The following is a 19,954-nucleotide window of genomic DNA, read 5'->3' as shown; positions in this document are numbered from 1 at the left end:
GGGTGCTAGAGAATGGACACTACTGAGTTACATTTTATTAATTTACTTATATGACTTTTTTATTACCAATTTTGTTTGAAAACAGACTTGAAGTGGCTTGACAAATAACCAATAAGGAACAAAAAAATACTCCATCTGTGTGCCTGTAAGGACAGAGACACTTTTCAAAGCAAATCGACTCTGCAGCAGGTTTTACTAGGCTCTTTTCCAAATCAGCTTGCTAAATTAGTTTTATTATTTTTTGGTGAAGAAAGACTCAACAATAACCACCTTTATTCAACTACAGAAGCATATTCTAGAAACGGCCCAGTGAGAATTTACAGACAATGATCTTGTCATGCTCTGTCTAGTCTTCTACAGCAGCCATCACCAGGTGCCTCAGAAAGACTGAAAACACCAAAAATGTTCATAAATATACAAAGTTAGCTCACTGATTTCTTCCAGGAGCTTCTTCTGGGCTATACTGGCTGCCCACTTTGCAGCCTGAACTATGAAGCAGTTTTTGTTCATGTAACTAGCTCTAGTTACAGAATTCTTGTCCAGCAATTGCCTTTTGCATATGAAATTGTCATTTTTAGAAGCCACACTCCAACCCTGTTATATAACATACCTTGAATGCATGTTTAGCTTTGCTTCTTTTTTTGTGGTCTGATATATGGCAATAGCTCATTATAATCTAAAGCTAATATAGCAGTATTGAAACTAAATTATGTTTACTTATCTTTGCAGTGTGAGAAGAAAAGACACTTCCATCCCCTCCTTTGGGAGAAAATTTCTTAAAGCTTTTCATTAGATAGGGGCTTAAATGCATGAACAAATACAGGAAGGATTATCTTGTAGGTGTTGCCATTTTGATAGCCAGTCGGTTAGTTTTTAAAATGAGAGTCAATAGTCAACATCTCAAGCTCAATTAGAAAAATTTTCTGCACGTGTTTGCTCTGAAGATTCCCTAAAGAAAAGTATTTTAGGCTCAAATGAAAGTAGGGCTGTAACCTTTTTCTGTCTGTATTCCCCATCACTGCCAAGACATGATAGATCCTCAGTAACTGCTGAACTCAATAGATTGTTAAGAATTGGTGAAAATCTTGATTTAGAGACTTGTCCTAAAAGCACAAACGTGGACTTTGAGGTCCAGCATACCTCAGTTAAAAATAGGTCCCTCTTGCTTGCCATAAGACAGGGCAGTAGAATTACCACGTGATCTCCAGGCTTCTCATCAATGAAAGGAGAGTAAGAAGACCAACATCTCTGGGCTGTGGGGAGAACAGTCATAACGGATGTTGGGGGCCCAGTGCAAAGAAAAGGAGGCTATGATTATGAGGATTATAAGATAAGGTCTTCACCATCATCATCAGAAAATAAGTTTTTCTCTAACAATGCCAATCAATACCCCCTTCCTTCCTTTGTTATTCTTTCTGTTGATATTTATTTCTTAAAACTTAGTTCAATTTCCTGCTTTATGGCAAAATATCAAACCTGATGGTCTCTTTCTGATATTTGATGTGGGGTCCCACAGTAATTATTCATTCTAAACATCAGGTAGGATTATTGAGTAAATGTTCATATGGAAAGTGTGAGCAACTGTGTTAAATGTGTATTGAACCCAATACACTCTGGAAGATGTTTTATTATTTGTTTATTTTTTTCAAAAGCAACATTATCAGTTTGCTCCCTTTAGATTGCCTAACTTCTTTTTTCTAAAGGTAGGGTACAGAAAACATTTAGGTCAGTGATCTTATTGGTGAATCTGGGGAGCACACTGGACATACTAACTTGACACACTACTCAGGAATGAGCTGTTGCTTTGTAAGTGGGTGGGAAAGGCTTCAACCTGCCCTAGTGCCTAAGAGGCAGAATCTCAGATAAGGGTGGATGGACCATGCAAACAGGTGCTTCACACACAAATCACAGGATAAGCCTCCGGATGTGAAGTGTGAAAAGAACTGCTCACCACCCGGAGGCCTTATCAGTGATGGCGCGTGTGCGGGCACACAGGCCTCTTTGTGGGCCATCCTCAGGGGTGTCTTTGAATTACCAGAGACAGGACACTAGTAGAAGGGGTCAGCAAACAGCATCTGCATTCTTGAGCTGAGTTGGAGGGATGAGAGGTTCAGAGGTAGCAGAGGGGAAAAGACGTTCAGCTAGAGAGGAGTTGGGAAGGTTTCAGCACTTTGTCCCTTTATGAAGACTTTGTGCAACACAAATGAAGAACATTTGTTTGCACAACTGCCTTTCTTATTGCTTGACTTACAGTTGCCAATATACCTGTCATCAGAGAACTAATGAGCAGGCCCTTGTGCTGCTGCTTAGCATAGACAAGAGCCACAGGCACACCGTGATGCCTTTGGAGCCTGTTTTTTCCATCTGAGTCATTCGAAATATGTCCTGCACCATGGAACATGAGTGATATTTTGAAATAAAAAAAGAGGCCGGGCATGGTGGCTCACGCCTGTAATCCCAGCACTTTGGGAGGCCGAGGCGGGTGGATCACGAGGTCAAGAGATCGAGACCATCTTGATCAACATGGTGAAACCCCGTCTCTACTAAAAATACAAAAAATTAGCTGGGCATGGTGGTGCATGCCTGTAATCCCAGCTACTCAGGAGGCTGAGGCAGGAGAATTGCCTGAACCCAGGAGGCGGAGGTTGCGGTGAGCCGAGATCACGCCATTGCACTCCAGCCTGGGTAACAAGGGCGAAACTCCGTCTCAAAAAAAAAAAAAGAAATAAAAAAAGGAGCTGTTTCCCCAGCTCAGGACCCAGTGTTTGTAGTAAGGCTGTTTCCTGTGATCCTCAGCAGGCAGGCACGTCGCCTGCTGGGCCCTTTCCTGCATATAGCATCACATCTCCTGGAAATGATCTTGCACTAGAGGCCTTGTTGTGTTTGAAGACACATGGTCCTCAAATCTGCAGCTTCAACACTGGGAAGCATCGCTCCAAGCAGTGGAGCTGGAGGAGGGCTCTGGAAAGCCAGCGGTAGAATATGCCTCCATCTTCACCAAGACAGGCCCCTTAGAAAGGCCAGGCTTGGTGAGCCAAGATCGCACCATTGCACTCCAGCCTGGGCAACAAGAGAGAAATTCTGTCTCAAAAAAGGAAAGAAGGAAAGAGAAAAGAAAGAAAGAAAGAATGAAAGAAAGAAAGAAGGAAGGAAGGAAGGAGAGAGAGAGAAAGAGAGAGAGAGAAAGAAAGAAAGAAAGAAAGAAAGAAAGAAAGAAAGAAAGAAAGAAAGAAAGAAAGAAAGAAAGAAAGAGAAAAGAAAGAAAGAAAGAAAGAGGAAAGAAAGAGAAAGAAAGAAAGAAAGAAAGGAAGAAAGGGAAGGAAGGAAGAAAGAGAGAGAAGGAAGGAAGGAAGGAAGGAAGGAAGGAAGGAAGGAAGGAAGGAAGGAAGGAAGGAAGGAAGGAAGGAAGCAAACAAACAAGCAAGAAAGAAAGAAAGAAAGAAGAAAGAAACAAAGAAACAAAGACAGAAAGGAAGGCCAGCCTCCAGGCCACACACTTGCTTGGTCCTGGAGTCACTGAAGGCCTCTCTGGCCGGTCCAGTGTTCCTTCCCTAGGCCAGGCTGCTTCCACACCTATGAGCCAGCGCTCACACCAGGCCCATGTGTGACCATGTGGGCCACAGCATGTAAAGTAGTCACCCTGTTTTTTGGATTGTTTCCTGATGTTCATGATTCCTGGCAACTGAAAAGTGCTTCCAGGGACAGGACTTACGGTGGGGCGGAAGAGGGAGGAGAGGAAAGTGATGTGAATACTGCTGACACCGTGGAAAGGCCGCCGGCAGGGCCCCTGAATCAGCGGGAGTTCACCTTCCTTCCCGTCCCGCTCTCCAGGCCCCAGTGCTGGGGTCAGCAGTTCATGCATAAGAAATCAGGATTCTTTGGAGCAATTCATGCTGCTAAATGCACACTGACATTCCGGGCCAAACCCTGCTCCACATTTGAAGGTCGCTTGACTTGCGTCAAGCACACTTGACAATTGCTCAAAGGGAAATGAGGGAATTGTGTTCTATAAATGAGTCAATTTACCTTCCATGAACACCAATGGAAATGAACCTCGTAATGATGGACGAGTTTGCATGCCTTTACCTGAACACCATCATAAACTATGACATGTATCACATACCTCTCAGTTTATGCTCTATGTCAAATGCGGGGAAGAAAATAATATAGTCTAGGCAATTTCAGCAAGACTGGGGGCAACGTGTTAGGAGTATGTGTTCACATGTCAGTGACCTGCAGGAAGGAAGAGGGAAATGGACATAGTCCAAGGTGGAAGGTAACCAGCACCAACCTCTTCCTTCCCCCCATATCCCCACCCTTGGTGTCCACTTCTTCTCAGGGTGGCTGGCCACCTACCTCTCAGGGGGATGTGCAATTAGACACGCAGCACACGGCACAGGAGGCCTGGGGCAGGCTGAGGGGATAGAGGAGTGGCCTGCAGAGCAAGGTTAACCTGTACCAGGGACAATGAGGAGCTGGAGATGCAGACACCTGGATAAATAATAGAAAATACATTCAGTGTGAGAACATATTTACAAGTGATTCAGGGAAGAAGATGAGTCCATGCTGTGGGTAGTAAATTAACAACCATATGTATTGTATGCTGAGACAAATCAGGATTGGAAGAAGTCATTTTCATTTAAGAGGAAAGTGGGTTTTCCCCATCTTTTCCAACTTGTGCTGCAAACTCCGATGACGCTGCTGGAGAAAAACTTAACTCGTGGAGGTGTTGACTACTTTGTATCGTGGTACAAGATAAAGGTAACCTCAGAAACTCAGCCCTTTTACGATCCATGTTAACTCCCTCCATGATGAAACTGGTGCCTTGGCAGAGGGATTCACAATCCTCACTGGATTCTCAAAGACATTTACCACTTAGTCATAAATTTTCACCTGAAGTCAGAGGACAGCTATAGGCACAAAGGAAGTAAAAGATCTTTCTAGTCAGTTTCCCACTAATCCCCAACACATGCTCAGTAGGAGGGCAGGAAGAATAAATCCAACCTTAACATCTGCAGGGAAGCCCAAAGCTCTACCAGAGACCCCTTGGGGTTGGCTGCTGCGGTCACCTGGTGGCCCTTCTGCCTGGCTCAATGGAAACTTGTGCACTCAGTCTTGGGGACTGCAGACAACCTGACCCAGAAAAGGACTTCCTGCCAGCCTCTCCTTCTCTCCCCCTCCAACCCAGTATGCACAAGACTCCAAGAAAAAATAAAAATTAAATGTTCCTACCTCACAGCAGTTGAGGATTCATGTCATAACTTGAATCTCAGCTAGCAAACCAGGAGAGAGAGTCAGGGTGACTCTCTTTTGACTTCTAAATCTATGCTCTACCTTTTAGTCATCCTGCTCAATGCTTTGCACTGGAAATGGATTGTGCTAGATACCCACAATGCCATATGTGTGTGTGTGCACATGTGTATGTGTGTGTGTGTATGTTTGCATGTGTTATATGTGGGTGCATGCATGCATGTGTATGTGTGTATATGCTTGTGCATGCGTGCAAATATCAGGGAGCCAAGGCAGGGTGCAGTGGCTCATACCTGTAATCCCAGCACTTTGGGAGGCCAAGATGGACAGATCACTTGAGGTCAAGAGTTTGAGACCAGCCTGGCCAATAGAGACCAGCCTGTCTCTGTTAAAAACACAAAACAATTAGCCAGGCATGGTGGAAGGTGCCTGTAATCCCAGCTACTCGGGAGGCTGAGGCAGCAGAATCACTTGAACCCAGGAGGCAGAGCCTGCAGTGAGCCGAGATCACACCACTGCACTCCAGCCTGTGTGGCAAGTGAAACTTCGTCACAAAACAAAACAAAATTATATATATCAAGAAGCCAAGTTTGCCTTCTAGGTGATGAGGAGAGAGCGCTCTAATCCCTTGCTGGTGTTGCCCTACTGGAAAGAACTAGTGAGAATGTGGGGAGGCGGAGATGAGCATCATCAGGGAACCAGAATGAGACCTGGCAGTGCCAGCCAGCTTGTAGGAGGAAAGATGAATTCCTTCCAGAAGGTTGCATTATTGTTGGCATTAGGGGGAGTGTGGACATTTACCCTGTATGTCCTGGGGGGGCCTGGAGTAACTGATCAAAGTCTCTTTGGGTTGAGAACAAGGCACAGGCTTGTGGCTCCTTTGCCTAAAAACAACCTGGGAGAAAACTATGGAAATTAGAGATCACAGATATGAGGAACTAACAGAACAATGGAGAGAATTCTTGTGGAACTGAAAGCTTCTGTGATCAGCATGTGCTGTATGTGACCAGTGCATGGAGGGCACAGATTCAGTGGGGCAGGGAGACCTTTTATGCTTTGCTCTAATCTCATTTCCTCACTAGGGTCTTAAAACACAAGAGATCAGGCACACACACACACACACCAGGAAATAGATATGGAATATTTCAAGAATCAGTTATCAAGCATGAGCTATGCAGAGCTCTGACAGCTGGTGACCCTGCACTCTGCCCAGCCTCAGCCACCCGCTCCCTGCTCACACCTGTGACCTGACTTCACCATAAGGGCAGTCGCTCCACAACCTGAGGTCTAGGCTCCCCACCATCGCTCAGTGCTTCAAGCATCACTGTCCATGAGCATTACATCAATAACCCTTGAACTTTACCGGGACCCACAATCCAGCACGTTTGTCCTCGTTTCTAGCCCACCCTCCAGCATCCTCACTTCCTTCTGCCCCAAGCAAAGATCGCATACCATACCACTGTAATCATTCCCTTTCTTGTACCCCAAACACCTGCTAACCTCTCTTCAGCTTACTTACCTGGAAATACCTCCGCTCCTGGTAACATCTAACTCCCTGCCTTCTCAAAGCCTGCACTCAGGCAGCTGACGCGGCCGGAGACACAGCATTGGTCAACACTGTCTAGCAGTCTTCCCATATTTCCTTAGAAAACTCATTCCCTGACTCTCCCAGGCAACTCTATCTTACTTCTTCCTTCTCCTCTGTCCTTCGACATCCCTGCCTTCGCACCGGGAGGCCTTGTTTTTCATTCGTCTGAGATCACAGAAACCCCCAGAGGCCACGCTTTTCAGCTTCCTGCGCTCAGACTCACCCATCTGACCCGACACCCTGCCTTCCCTTTTTACTGGTTGAACTCACTAAAGCTAACTCCCTAGTTCTAGGCTGGGTTCCTCAGAGGTGGTTCCTGAGATGAAGATTTGGGTGAAGCAGTTCTTAAGGAAATGCTCCCAGGAGAAACCAGCAATGGCATGGAGAAAGCACAACAAGGAGAAGAAACCAGGCAAGGGTGCAATTTCAGACAAAATCCCTTAGAGCGCGGCTTGAGTTGGATCCTGTGGAACTCCAGATTTGTCCTGGCTGCAGGCCAGGGGGCTGGACTCTCACTGGCCTACACTTATCAGCCACTGGCCAAGGGTCACCCAGGGGCATACACACTCCCAGGTATTTACAGCTTTGTGGGGGCAGGAAAAGGGCTCTATCAGCCTGACGGCAGGATCTGAAGAATTGTAGGTATGGGCCTTTGGAAGCAAAAGCACCCAAAGTAGATCTATATATATAATAATTATATTGGGATATGCAGGAACATGATAAGTTGTAGGAAAAAAAAGGAAAAGAAAAAGTGAAGTAAGAGAGATTGGAAGCGGGGGATTTAGGAGAGGAGAGTAGTTCAGTATGTTCAGTATCAAACGGGGTGTTCAGGATAAGCCTCATTCAGAAGGTGACATCTGAGTGAAGACATGAATGAGGCAAAGGAACTAGTGAAGAAGACACCCCGGGAAGAGTGGCTCAGGCAGCAGGACCTGCTAGAGCAAAGCCCCCCAGCAGGTAACACTCCTGGCAGTTGGGTGACTTGCCCATCCCACTTGCCTGGGACTTTCCCGGTTTACACTAGATGCCAGGTGCAGCATTTTGGCCAGCGTAGCTGGAAAAGTAAGAGGAGGAAGGAGAAGTAGGAGAAGAGGTCATGGAGGTTACAGGGAGGGTGGCCAGATTAGGTAGGACCTTGTAGAATGGTTAAAGTATTTGGCAAAGAGTAAAATGCAGAGCAGAGCGTCGATGGGAGCTGGTGTCTTCTCATTCTCCATCTCCTTTCCTGCTTTATTTTCATAGCACTGATCACTGATATTTTTCTATTTGCTTGTTTACTTTCCGATTCCCTGATTGAGATACAGGCTTCATGAGAGCAGAGGCTGTCCATGTCGTTTTCATTTCTATGACTTCAATGCTGAGAACAGTACCTGGTGAATAGCAGCTCATTAATGAATATTGGTTAAAGTGAATAAATGGGTGAATCTGATATCAGATGCAGGAATCTGCCTGAACTGTCCCTGCCAACTCCCTACCCCTCTCAAACCAGGAGCCAGTGGCTTGGAAGCTCTTTTCTCTTTGTCATTGGGAGACAATGGGACCCCAAAGCACCTGGCACTCTGGTTTCCCCTCCAAAAGTACCTATCTTGATAGGTTGCTTTTTTCTGAGCAGTATCTTTCAGGATGAAATTGCCTCTCTAATGCCCTGGGCAGTTAGATCTGAGCCATTCTCAGTTAGGATTGCACCATAGATTCGTACTCAAAGAAACAACCAATTCACAAAAACTATCAGAAGTATTGTATGAGGCTCACTTGAATCTCGTAGCAGGATACACACTCTTCCAACATGCCTGTAAGGAAAAGAATTTCAAAATCAAACTGAAGTTAAATGTTGAGATATCTTATGCCATTTGGTTGAAAACTCTTAAAGAATTTTTTTTTTTCCCAAATTGAACAGAAGATACATTTCTGGCCATATTTCATCAGTCCTTAAGTAGCCAAAACACTAAGTATTTGTCAAAGACACTGCTGCTTAAGCAATGAAAATGGGGGTCTAAGGGCTTCTCTTCCATCAAGGACTTCACTGGCAGTTCATTGACCTGACCTCACTGTGAATTCCATGGAAATACACCAGGGAAAATGCAGTGATTATTTTAGTCCATCTTATTACGACTGTAACTTTACTTCCATAGTAAAATTTGCCCACACTTTACCACCCACATATTAGTTCTAGCCGAGTTGTCTGATGGCACATTGTTTTCCTAATACTGATGTTTCTTCTCATTTAAAATTAGTGCATACACATAGTAAACATTTTTTTATTTGCTTGCTCCAATTCATTCGACTTCTCCTGGCCACAACATCAAGATAGAAATACGAAATAACTTCTCAGTTCGTTAGTATTGATGGTGTTGTTTATGAAAATTTCATCTTTGGCTGTGTGTGGTGGCTCGCACTTGTAATCCCAGCACATTGGGAGGCCAAGGTAGGAGGATTGCTTAAGGCCAGGAATTCGAGACCAGCCTAGGTCACACAGTGAGACTTCATGTCTACCAAAAAATTAAAAAAAAAAAAATTACACTAAATAAAAAAAAATAAATTCCATCCGCTTTGGCATGTGGTCTTTTCTTATACTTAATATTCAGGAACTTCACAAGCTTTTCTTATTTGGGGTGTGTGAGGACAAAGCAATAGTGTTGTCATGGAAACTGGCAGAAGGTGCATCAGAAATGTCAGGCCCAGCATATAAACCAGAATCCCATGATAAATCCTAGGCCATGAGTACCACAGTAATAATAAATTCTAGTTTTTAAAAATAGTAAAAACCTACATGTATATATAATAAAAACAGCAAACACATAGTGTTTTATGTGTTAATGCCAGACACTAGTCTAAGAGCTTTAAACTAAACTCATGGAACCCCGCGACATCTCTTGAGGTAAACACTATTCTCTCCAATTTATAGATGATAAAACTGAGGCACAGAGAGGGTAAGTAACTCATCCCAGGTCACACAGCTCCCAGGTGGCTAAGCTGGGATTCAGACCTGTAGATCTGGTTGGAGATCTACACTAGACATTAGAAACTGTACCATCCACTTGCTGTGAGTGAGGCTCTCAAATACAGAACTTTTCCGACTCTCAGAACGAGCCGCTCTCCACCGATTCTATTTTTTTCCTGTTCTTGGTTATCCAGTCCAATCTAGAAGTCAGTACACTACCCTTCTGAAACCTGTGCACAACAGCACGGGGGAGACCAGTTCTGTCACTGACTCAGGAAGCTGTAAAAGTGCCGGGAGATGTGTTTTTCTGGTGCAGCTTAGGCCTTCTAGGATCATTCTTTTTGTTTTGTTGTTGTTGAATTTTTCCCCCCCTTATCTTCTGCTCTCTGGTTGGTGTAGACAAGCCCCAGGTTTTCCTCTGTTTAAAACATTCTGGATGCGAAGTTAGTAAACAATTTAGGTGGTGAGCGTATGTGGAGGAAGTGGAAACAGCTGGGGCTGGGAGGCTGCACTGGCCCTGGTTGTTTTTATGTGGGGAGTCACTGGGAAAGCTCTCAAACCCGGCCTGGAGTGTCCCTCTCTGGCTCCTGTGAGACCTGCTTCCGCTTCTCCCTTCCCTCCTCTCCCCTGCACTCCCTTCCATTCCTTCCTCTCCCTCCTCTCTCCATTCTGTTCCCTCCTCTGCTTGGGCTTCAATGTGAAGAAGCACAAAGTCAGCCAGGTGTGGTGACTCACGCCTGTAATTCTAGCACTTTGGGAGGCCAAGGCGGACGGATCACTTGAGATCGGGAGTTTGAGACCAGCCTGGCCAACATAGAGAAACTCCATCTCCACTAAAAGTCCAAAAATTAGCCGGGTGTGGTGGCAGGCGCTTGTAATTCCGCTACTTGGGAGGCTGAAACAGGAGAACTGCTTGAACCCTGGCAGTGGAGGCTGCAGTCAACCAGGAGCATGTCACCACACTCCAGCCTGGGTGACAGAGCAAGGCTCTGTCTCAAAAAAAAAAAAAAAAAAAAAAAAAAAAACTGCAGGAGGAAAGCGGACAGAGGGCAAGGAGGAGCCCCTCGCGGACAGCATGCTCACGGGGCCAACTAGAATTCTAATGGCAGCAGAGCCTAACTAAATGACTCCCTTTTCATTTATAATAGTACTGATAATAATGCAATAGTAGCAAACATTTCTATGACAGTTGGTACAGTCCAGGCACCAGCCTGAGCTATTTATGTATAAACACATACATACACGTACATACATGTTCTTTTCCTCCTTAGAGCAGCCCTGTGAAGTCTGTCTGTATGTTGTTGTTATTTTTATGTTTTACAAACAAGGAAACTGAGGCATAGAGAACATAGGTAACTTGCCCAATGCCACCCTGCCCATAAGTAACAGAGCTAGGACTTAAGTTGAGGCAATCTGGCCAGAGTTAGAGCAGCAGTATTAAGAGCCCATTCTTATGCCTGGCTTAACCATGACAATGAAACAAACAACCTGACCATCTGGCACGGTTCCTCTCTAGAGGCGCTTGTGTGTAACACACTAGAGCAGTGGTGCGAAACAAGATTTGGATGTTCTCTAATTCTTCTGACAACTTCACACACGATCATGTGGCTGGATGTAGGCCTGTGAGTGAACACATTCTGTCTACAAGTGTGTCTTCTCTGGGTGGTCTGCAGTTGAGAAGGAATACCGGAAAAGCAAGTAAGCAAGTTACCCATTCACTTATTCAATCAGGTACTAGTTGTCTACATGTGCCAGAGGCTGGGACAGACCCTATGGGCATAGAAGAGGAAAGCCATGGCCTGGCGGAGAAGAGAATCAAGTAGAAATAAAGCATATTAACTGCCTCAGTGTGAGAAGAACTATAAAACCAGACAAGCACACTGTATATGAACGAAGCTATGAGAATTGCTCCTGCCTCTGGCAGGACACAGCAGACATTGGGAAAGGGAGTTATCAGGGCATCTTTCAGGAAGACATGGTATATTAGTCAGTTCTCACAGTGCTGTAAAGAAATATCTAAGACTGGGTCAGTTTTATAAAGAAAAGAGGTTTAGCTGGCTCATGATTCTACAGGCTCAACAGGAAGCACAGCGTCTTCTGCTTTTGGGGAGGCCTCTGGAAACTTCCAGTGATGGCAGAAGGCAAAGGCAGATCAGTGTTCTTATATGGCACAAACAGGAGCAAGAGAGAGTGACGGGGAGGTGCTGCACACTTGCAAAGCACCAGATCTCATGAGAACTCACTCGCTGTCTAAAGGACAATGGGAAGGAGACGGTGCTAAACCACTCATGAGAAATCTGCCCTCAGGATCAATCGCCTGCCACCCGGCCCCACCTCCAACACTGAGGATTACAATTTGACATGAGATTCGGTGAGGACACAGGTCCAAGCCATTTCAGATGGCATTTGCAACGAATCCTGGAGGATGAGTGGGCGCTGAGTTAGTGACCGTGGGCAGCATTTCTTCTCTCAGGGTGGAGTTCCAGGACATGCCGTGGTCCTCGTGGTGTACACATAATTGGTCATGCTTCCTGGCTTGTCGTCTGCACCGTGGGGAAATCAATACATTAATTTTTCTCATTTGGCACAAACTCCCCAATGCGGCAAGTGAGGGTATGAGTGAGCATCGGGCAATGCTTCTCAATGTTAGGTGGTGAAAAATCCTAGTTCTAATTGTTACGGACTTGTATTTCATGCCCCTCAATTCATATGTTCTAAGTCCTAATATCCAGTACCTCAAAATGGAACTGTGTTTGGAGATTGGGTCTTTAAAGAGGTAGTTAAGTTTTTTTTTTTATTTTTTTTTATTTTTATTTTTTTTTTTTTTTTTTTTTTTTTTTTTGCCTCAGAAGAGGTAGTTAAGTTTAAACAGGGTCATTAGGGGTACCCTAATCCAATATGACTGGGGTCTTATAAGAAGAGATTAGGACACAGGAACACACAGAGGGAAGACCATGTGAAGACACAGCGAGAAAACGACTGTCTGCGAGACGAGGAGCGAGGCCTCAGAATGAAACCAACCCTGTCTACACTTTGGTCTTGGAATTCCAGCCTCCAGAATGGTAAGTAAATACATTTCTGTCATTCAAACCGCCCAGTCCATGTCATTAATCATGGAAGCCTGGGAAACTCACATGCTGCCTTACCCTCATAAATGTCTGTGCCGAATAAATATATCTTTCACTGGAGCAATGTCTAAGGAGAAACTCCTGGTTGAAAGCACGAAGGCTGGCAAAATGGGGGCTTCGGAGTAAAGACAGTCACCATTCCTTGTCTTAAGGAGCTTTGTGACTTGAAGTGGCACACTGAGAAAGAATGTCTCCCAGCAGACCCGGCCACCTGGCATGATGCAACATCCAGAATGTAATAAGCTTGGCCTTCCTGTTAGCCCATACTCGGCCAAAAGTTACAACAAGAAGAGATCTCAAAAACGCACGCACAACACATGTGTACTGTCAGACAGGATTTCATGTGTAGAAGGATTCCAAACCCTTCAATGTGTACATAGTTAAATGTGGTTGATGAGCTTTAATTCCACATTCTGCCAAAATATTTTCTTCCAGAGTAGGACTATAATTTACTTGCGAAGAGCAGACGGATGGGCACTTGGAATCTTAGCTGTTTTCTAAAGTAGTGTTTTTGAGGTAATCCTTGAGCAAATTGAATGACTAAGTCAGCTGAGATTTTTTTCTGAAATAGTAAAAGAGAAAATTGTGCTATTTTTTCCTAATCTAGCATAATTTAGAAGATAATTATAAGTAATTCTTTCCCAACACTCCCCATTTATTTCTAGTAATAAAAAAACAAGCAGATGGGACAATGCTACTTATTAGTGAGAAATCCCTTGTAATTACAGTGGTAATATAATTTATCTTTCAAACTAGGACATTTTTCAGAGTAAAAGAAGGCACTATTAAAAATTATGCCGAGATAAAGTCGGAATTCAGGGTTTTTCTAAGCAAATATATAATCATCGTGCTACACAAACAAATGTGTTTACTCTCCTTACAGCTGTTATTGAGGAATCTTCCAGTGCACGGTCTCATTGTTAAATCCTAAAAATCTCAAGCACATATTTTTCTTTAGACAAAGCCATTTAGATAAGCTGAGCATATCGTGCATTTTCAGTATTTCTCAAAACTTTGCCCTGTGCAGAACTGTAAGTTTGGGTGCCCACATCTGGATGCTTCAGATGAGCTGCAATTCTGCTGATTGACACGACACATTTTATAAGATTGAGAAAACAGCAATTGTCCATGTCTACAAATGAGGACTGGGCGCAGACAGAAAGTGCTGAGGCTAAAGCACTCCTGCAGTGTTATCTCCATGATTCAGCTCTAAAGCACATAAACCTAGGATTTGGTAAGAATAAGCATAACAACAAAAAAAATGAAAGCTGAACATTAACTGCAAGATTAGAATGCATCTAAAATGTCAAAATTCCTAGAGAAGAGTGGAACATCATGATTCTGGTTGAGAAACGAAAACATGGAGAAGCGTAAGTGATCATCCTAACAACTTTCTCATTAGCCATAGCTTCATTGGCAATAACTTTCAGGATATAACTCTGTAGTTTGATCTTATCCATAAATACTTATCGCATAATAAACAGACATTAATCTCAAAGTTGGAATTACGCTTGTCACTCACTAGAGTGGCAAAAAGTTTAAAATTCAGTAATAACTGGTGACAGGTTCTCAGGAAATGGACATTCAAATGTACTTGGAAGGTGTATGAACCGCTTCAATCATTTTTTAAAAAATAATGTTTTTTATTGAGGTATGGCTCACTTACAATAAAATGTACCCATTTTAAGTGTGCATTTTAATGAGTTTGACTAATACACCCATAAATCACTACCACAAACATGTAACATTTCTATCACCCCCAAAATGTTCCTTGTACCCCATTCTAGTTAATTCTCCCAATTCCTTGAACCCCAGCTCTCCATTATCTGTTTTCTGTCACTATAGATTAAATCTATCTTCTCTAGGGTTGCATGTAAATGGAATCATATGTATGTGTGCTTTTGTATCTGGCTTCTTTCACTTAATATCTCACTATCACGTTTTTAAGATTCATTCATGTTGCTCCACATGTCAGGAGTTCGTTCTTTCTATTGACAAGTTGTGCAGAGATACCACCATGTGTTCATGCACCCACCTGCTGACGGACATTTGGGTTGCGTTCAGTCTTTGGCTATAATGAACAAGGCTTCTATGATCATTTGTGTAGAAGTTTTTGTGTGCGTACAGATATTCATTTCTTTTAAGTAAACACCTAAGAGTAGGTTCGCTGAATCATATGGTAAGTGTATATTTATAATAAATTGCTTACCGTTTTTCACAGTGGTATCTCATTTTACATTCCCACCAGCAATTCTGCTGATGTGTGGTAGAGTCCCATTGTAGTTTTGATATGCATTTCTCTGATGACTAATGGTGTTGAGCATCTTTTCACATGCTTATTACCCATTTATACGTCTTTTGAAAAACATCAGTAAGAGTTCTTTATATATTCTGAATGAAAAATGTTCTGGATAGTGTATAGAGAGAATATTTTCTCTCAGTTTGTGATTTGTGTTTTTATTCTTCATGTTTTCTGAAAAACAGAAATTTTTCATTTTGATTAATTATAATTATATATTTTTTCAAATTGTGTGGTTCGTGTCCTTTATTTTCTTTTAAAGCCTTTATTTTCTTTTTTACATGTAGAATTATGGCCACCTGAAACTGATTTTTGTGTAGTGTGAGATAAGGGTCAAAGTCCATTTTGTGGTATTGATTTTTGTGAGGCTATCTGACTAACTATAACCATTTATTGAAAAGTTGTTCTTTTCCTCTGTTGAACTAGTGCTTGTTTTCTTATTCTTGACTTGTATTCTAGTTGCAAATTCTGTGTTATTAATAGTTATATGTATTAAGAGCATTTTTTCTTAGTCTGTTGTTTATCTTTTCACCTTCTTTTGAAAAGTAAAATCTTTAAATTTTGCTTTGAAAAGTTTAAATTTTGATGGTCCAATTTATCAATTTTTCTCTTTTATGGTTTTTCTTTCACTGCCCTAGGAAATCTTTGCCTAACCCATGGTCTTAAAGGTTTTCTCTTCTGTTTTCTACTAGACATTTTATAGTTTTAGTTTTACATTTAGTTCTATGATCCATTTTCAGTTAATTTTGGTATATGGTGTGAAATAAGAGTCAAAGTTCTTTTTTTGTTGTTACATCATTTTTTATTAATAGACTTTTTTTTGAGACAGAGTCTTACTTCGTTATCCAGGCTGCAGTGCAGTGGCGTGATCTCGGCTCACCACAACCTCTGCCTCCCAGGCTCAAGTGATTCTCCTGCCTCAGTCTCCCAAGTAGTTGGGATTACAGGCACGCACCACCACACGGCTAATATTTGTATTTTTAGCAGAGACAGAGTTTCACCATGTTGGCCAGGCTGGTCTCAAACTCCTGACCTCAGGTGATCCACCCACATCAGCCTCCCAAAGTGCTGGAATTACAGGAGTTGGCCACTGCATCTGGCCTATTAATAGACTTTTTAAAGAACAGTTTTAGATTGACAGAAAAATTGAACATATAATAAGGAGACTCCCCATATATCTCACACCCAGCTAACCCTATTACTAACATCTTACTTTAGTATATACATTTGTTATAATTAATGAATCAATATTGGCATAGTATGATGAGCTGAAGTCCATAGTTTATTTAGATATCCTTAGTTTTTACCTAATGTCCTTTCCTGCTCTAGGATTCCGTCCTCCTCTACATGTCATGTCTCCTTAGTCCACTCTTGGCTGTGATACTTTCTCAGACTTTCCTGTTTTTGATGACTTCGAAGAGTTTTGAGGCGTACTCGTCAGGTATTTTGTAAATACCCCTACAGTGAAATTTGACTGATGTTTTTTCTCAAGATAAGACTGGAGTTACTGTGTTTTGAGGAGGAAGATCACAGAGGTAAAGTGTCATTTTATATCATATAATCGATATGACTTATGACTATTGATGCTGTGACCTTGATTGCCTGGGCGAGGTAGTGTTTGCCAGGCTTCTCTACCGTAAAGACATTCTTTCCCCTCACTTTCCATGCCATACTCTTTGAAAGGAGTCACTGTGTGCAGCCCACATATAAGGAGGAGAGCATTATTCCTTCTCTCTTTAGGGTGGATATCTACATAACTTACTTAAAAAAATTTTTTTTGAGACAAGGTCTCACTCTGTCACCCAGGCTGGAGTCCTATGGCACGATCTTGACTCACAGCAGCCTTGACCTCTCCAGACTTCAGTGATTCTCTCACCTCAGCCTCATCTGTAGCTGGAACTATAGGCATGAGCCACCGTACCTGGCTAAATTTTTGTATTTTTGGTAAAGATAGTGTTTCACCATGTTGCCCAGGCTGGTCTTAAACTCCTGGGCTCAAGTAATCCTCCCACCTGGGCCTCCCAAAGTGCTGGAATTGCAGGCATGAGCAACTGCACTCGGCCTAGAACTCTTCTGCATAGGGAAGTCATCGCCTCCCTTCCCCATTCGTTAATGTATTTAGTCTTTTATTTATATCAGCATGGACTTTTGAACATTTATTTCATACTTTGGATTAGTTTAATACTACCTTATTTGTCCTTGCTCAAATTACTCCAACTTTGGCCACAGGGAGCTCTTTCAGCTGGCTTCTGTGTTCCTTTGATATACCCCATCAATGTGGGGTTATTCTTTTGACTGTTTTAAAGGATAGATTTCCAGTCATTTCAACATTAATTTTGGAAAGACTCGAATTTATTCCATTGACACCTTTGCCACTTTGGCGGCTTTGATGAAAACCATCTATGTAGTCACCACATCTTTCTCAGGCCATGGATGCTGTTTTCAACCATTTACCCCTCAAAGTGGGAAGAGGAGTAGCAGGAGACACCCCAGAGGACCACTTGATGATTACCTGTTTCTTTCTTGTGCACATTTTGTAACTGCAGCCCTACCTGCTCCTGTGAATCAGAATCAATTACCACTGTTAACGTGGGGACTCCTATTTCTGTCGTCTGATCTCTCAGACCAGTAGACTGATTGCTATGGTGTATAAAATGTAAAGGGACACTTTCTGATCCCCTGGTGGAAATGTCCTCCTACTAATAACCAAGATCCCTAGAGCCACACAGCCTAAAACTTTTGTAATGGGAAGCACAAATTCCCAATGGGTTCTTGAGAATAATAAGTGAGCCACTCCTACTTCTTTGTATTGGTTTCTAGACATTTTGTTCAAACTTTCACGGAAACAGCAGCATATAAGGGTTGTCAGTTTAGGATGTACACTAAATCCTGCAGAATGGTGCCTCATCCCTCAGAGTGTCATGTGTAAGTTGGCACTACAGCTATGCCTTCAAGAGTGTTCTATCCTTATATCAGACCAGCAGCTTCTGGGTGGTGTGTTATGTGATAGGACCAGTGGATTCTCGAGTGTTGCACCCACTCTCCCAGTTTCTTTGCCATAAAGTGTGTTCTTTGGTTTCAAGGGATAGTATGTGAGATCCTGTAGTGTGCAAGTCCTCTGCTGGTGGTACTGGTAGAAACCCTGAGGGTAGAAAGGCAAACTCACACAGGGACTATGCATAAATCACAGCCCAGATGAATTATTGCTCCTTCCAGTTTAATCAACTTCTCACCAAATTGAGGATAATATATCAGAGAGTTATTGTGGGTCTCTTGCTGGCAGGCTGGATGTTAGGCAGTAAACTAGCTAGATCAGCCTTGGTGAGTGTGAGCCTGTGCCACTGTGCCAATGGGCATCTTTCATTCAACCATCATGGCTACTGTGTTCAAAGACTCATCATCCCAGTGCTAGAGTGGGCCATCTCAGGGAGTGGCTGACATCAGCTGGCTTCATCATTGGGTCTTCATGGCTGCTCAGGGCATTTTCCATGGTGGGCTTGATCTCATAGGTCCATCCACACACCTCTTCCAGGACACCTTCTCTTCCATCTTCCAAACTTTCTCTTTTTAGACTTCATAGCAACAGCAAACACATTTGCCACTGCCCAAGAGTCCATTTATCTTCTCGTCTTAGGCCACTTCTCTTTCACACAAAGTTGAAGACCAGGTACACTGCCCAAAGATCTTCCAGTTGGGAGGATTTCCACTCACCCCTGTTTTTTAGGGCTACCCCTGAGTGCGGCAAAGCTGCATCAGCAGTGCATTTTGAGCTTACACCCACATGCCAAGCCAACACACCTCTAATAAAACTCTGATGTTTCTCTCCTCCATCAGCTGGTGTTAAGAACCCTTCCCTCCCCATACACACACACCTATGCAGCCACAAGCATGAGCAGAGGGTGAGATGTGTGCAATAGCAGAGGACGACATGGAGGTCTAGGCCACCTCTTTGTGCGGCTTACTTACACCGTTTGGCCCTGCTCATTCCCAGTCCTGAATGCACTCCTCTATCACACAATGGATTGCGATTGGGCCCACCCAACTTTTAACTTGGTAGGTCTCACAAGACCTTGCTCATGATGGACAGCTTTAAACACATGGCCACTTAATGTCTCATGGTCAAATGCTATGTCTTTACCAGAGGCAGGTAGCACATCAAGAGATGGTCTTCAAATGATACAGAATCCCCTCCTACAGAGGGCATGGTCTTGCTCCAGAACTACAGGATCTACACTGAAATTCTTCTACTATGGCTTGCCACAAACTCCACGTAGTGACTTTCCCACCACAGACGTCTCTGGTACCATAGTGTCTGCTGGATCAAATGGCCTAAGCAGCAGGAAGGCTTACACTTCTGCCAGACCATGCAGAACCTTTTCCCGCTTTGGGCCTGATTCAGATCTTTTTTTTTTTATTGCATTTTAGGTTTGGGGGTACATGTGAAGAACATGCAAGATTGTTGCATACACACATGGCAGTGTGATTTGCTGACTTCCTCCCCTTCACCTGTATCTGGCATTTCTCCCCATGCTATCTCTCCCCACCTCCCCACCCCCCGTCCATCACCCATTTCCCCCCAAAGGACCCCAGTGTGTAGTGCTCCCCTCCCTGTGTCCATGTGTTCTCATTGTTCAACAGCCGCCTATGAGTGAGAACATGCAGTGTTTGATTTTCTGCTCTTGTGTCAGTTTGTTGAGAATGATGGTTTCCAGGTTCATCCATGTCCCTACAAAGGACACGAACTCATC

Source organism: Cebus imitator, unplaced genomic scaffold (assembly GCF_001604975.1).
Source record: "Cebus imitator isolate Cc_AM_T3 unplaced genomic scaffold, Cebus_imitator-1.0 Scaffold6, whole genome shotgun sequence".
NCBI classification, from domain to species: domain Eukaryota; kingdom Metazoa; phylum Chordata; class Mammalia; order Primates; family Cebidae; genus Cebus; species Cebus imitator.
This window is presented reverse-complemented; position numbering follows the sequence as displayed.